Source organism: Tupaia chinensis, unplaced genomic scaffold (assembly GCF_000334495.1).
Source record: "Tupaia chinensis unplaced genomic scaffold, TupChi_1.0 Scaffold000707_1, whole genome shotgun sequence".
In the NCBI taxonomy this organism is placed as follows: domain Eukaryota; kingdom Metazoa; phylum Chordata; class Mammalia; order Scandentia; family Tupaiidae; genus Tupaia; species Tupaia belangeri.
In genome coordinates, this window is record NW_006160230.1 from 1,969,207 (window position 1) to 1,971,982 (window position 2,776).

The 2,776-nt window shown below is 39.1% G+C and overlaps 1 pseudogene; it reads left to right on the forward strand.

The window, feature by feature from the left end:
- The first annotated feature begins 784 nt into the window (after positions 1-784).
- LOC102485834 (heterogeneous nuclear ribonucleoprotein A3 pseudogene) lies at positions 785-1,754 on the forward strand (annotated as a pseudogene).
- Positions 1,755-2,776: the final 1,022 nt, after the last annotated feature.

Genomic DNA, 2,776 nt, shown 5'->3' on the forward strand with positions numbered 1-2,776 from the left:
TCCTGCTGAGTTCTTCCTGGAAGACCCTCACTAACTGTACCCCAGCCTTTAAGGTTTTTGGATGGAAGAATGTATTTGAGTAATTAGTTCTCTTTTCACCTTTTGTAAAATTCTTACAAACTTTTCAACTCTGTTTGTTTTTAACTGTTTCTCTGATAAATTCATAGTTCTTTCAGACTTAATGCCTTGATTAGGTGGTTTGATGTGACAGGTTACTGCTATGTCATAATTTATGTCCTGGAATGAATTTCTCCGTACTCTGCTCTCCCAACCCCAGACAAACCACACTGACAAGCAAATCAACCAGTCAACCAGTCATATCATCTTTTAAAATTTTACTTTGGAATAAAAAGATTTCAACAATTTTGCAAATTAGACATAGCATTTCGTATTGTTGAAAACTCCTAAGAGGAAAATATTAACTAGCACTTTTTCATGTAATGACCCTATTCTACCATCCTCTGGTGAAATTAGGTATTGCAAACCAATTTTCTTCTTCATTTTTTAACTTAAAAAAATTACATTAAATTATCATACGTGTTTATGGCACACAGTTTGGTTTCCGAAAGATGTATGCAGTGTGTGATCACTACAAAATCAAAGATTCTGGAGTCCAGTCTCAAAATGGAGGTAAAACCGCTGCCCAACCGCTCCCAGCTGGACTCCGGCCATCGCCACCGCTGCTCGGGGGAGTGGGATGGTGTCATGATCCAGAGGAACCGGAGCAATTGAGAAAACTCATTGGGGGTCTGAGCTTTGAAACTACAGATGGTAATTGAAGAGAACATTTTGAGAAATGGGGCACACTCACAGATTGTGTGGTAATGAGAGACCCCCAAACAAAACGTTCCCGGGGCTTTGGTTTCATGACTTCCTCTTGTGTTGAAGAGGTGGATGCAGCAATGTGTGCCCGGCCACACAAAGTTCATGGACGTGTAGTGGAACCAAAGAGAGCTGTTTCTAGAGAGGATGCCGTAAAGCCTGGTGCCCATCTCAACAGTGAAGAAAATTTCTGTTGGTGGTATTAAAGAAGATACAGAAGAATATAATTTGAGAGGCTACCTTGAAAAGTTTAGCAAGATTGAAACCATAGAAGTTATGGAACATTGACAGAGTGGAAAAAGAGAGGATTTGCTTTTGTAACTTTTGATGATCACGATACAGTTGATAAAATTGTTGTTCAGAAATACCACACTATTGATGGGCATGACTGTGAAGTGAAAAAGGCCCTTTCTAAACAAGAGATGCAGTCTGCTGGATCACAAAGAGGTCGTCTGGCAACTTTATGGGTTGTGGAGGAAACTTTGGAGGTGGCGGAGATAATTTTGGTGGTGGTGGAAACTTTGGTGGAAGAGGAGGCTATGGTGGTGGAGGTGGTGGCAGCAGAGGTAGTTATGGAGGAGGTGATGGTGGATATACTGGATTTGGAGGTAATGGTGGTAACTATGGTGGTGGTCCTGGTTATAGTAGTAGGTGGCTATGGTGGTGGTGGACCAGGATATGGAAACCAAGGCTGTGGATATGGTGGTGGTGGAGGAGGATATGATGGCTACAATGAAGGAGGACATTTTGGTGATGGTAACTACGGTGGTGGTGGGAACTATAATGATTTTTGGAAATTATAGTGGACAACAGCAATCAAATTATGGACCCATGAAACGGGGCATTTTGGTGGAAGAAGCTCGGGCAGTCCTTGTGGTGGTGATTATGGATCTGGTGGTAGAAGTGCTGGATATGGTAGCAGGAGGTTCTAAAAACAGCAGAAAAGGGCTCCTTGTCAGGAGAGAAACGAGGAGTTGTCAGGAAAGCTGCAGGTTACTTTGAGACAGCCATCCCAAAAGCATTAGAGGAACTGTAAAAATCTGCCACAGGAGGAATGATGATCCATAGTCAGAAAAGTTACTGCAACTTCAACAGGAAACCCTTCGTGTTCAGGACTGTCAGAGCCACAGTTTGCAAAAAGTGCCGCTATTGATTAATGCACTGTAGTGTCAATTATACGTACATTCCTGAGGTCTTTTATCTGTTGTAGCTTTTTCTTTTTCTTTTCGTTACATCAGGTATATTGCCCTGTAAATTTGGTAGTGGTACCAGGGATAAAAAATTAAGGAATTTTTAACTTTTCAATATTTGTGTAGTTCAGTTTTTCTACATTTTAGTACAGAAATTAACAAAATGCAGTTTGAAGGTGTTTCCTTATGAGTTAACAAGTAAAGAAGATCATTGTTAATTACTATTTTGTATGAATTTTGCTAAAGTTAACTATAAAGAAACACCTACTGACTTGCCGTTTAAGGGGAATCTATTCTTTCCATTTACAGACCATAATATGAATGGATGTAGATATGTGGAGAGAATAGATATTTGTATGTTGTATGTTTGCAATGTGTATTTTAGATACATAGGATTGGTATTTAAATGAGCATATTTGTGAATCTAATAGCATTAAGAATACCTTCAAATGAAAAAAATCTCAAAATTATCATTTGTTTTTGTGCATTTTCTTTCAACATGTAATCATATGATTTTAGTGTATTAGATTTGCTGAATGCTGGCTGTTTAGAACATCTTCATTCTACAGTTACCTTGGTCACATTCAAACTGCTGCCATAGTTGTTGGGTGTAAAGAATGTCTACTACCCCCCTTATTTAAGTTCTGAAAAGGGGTAGTGGATGTTTTTCTTCTCCTCCTATCTTAAAAACCATTCATAAAAACTTTGAACATATAGTGCCGGTCCACTAAACCTTCATATCTAAGCAAACTAGTGTGTACCTT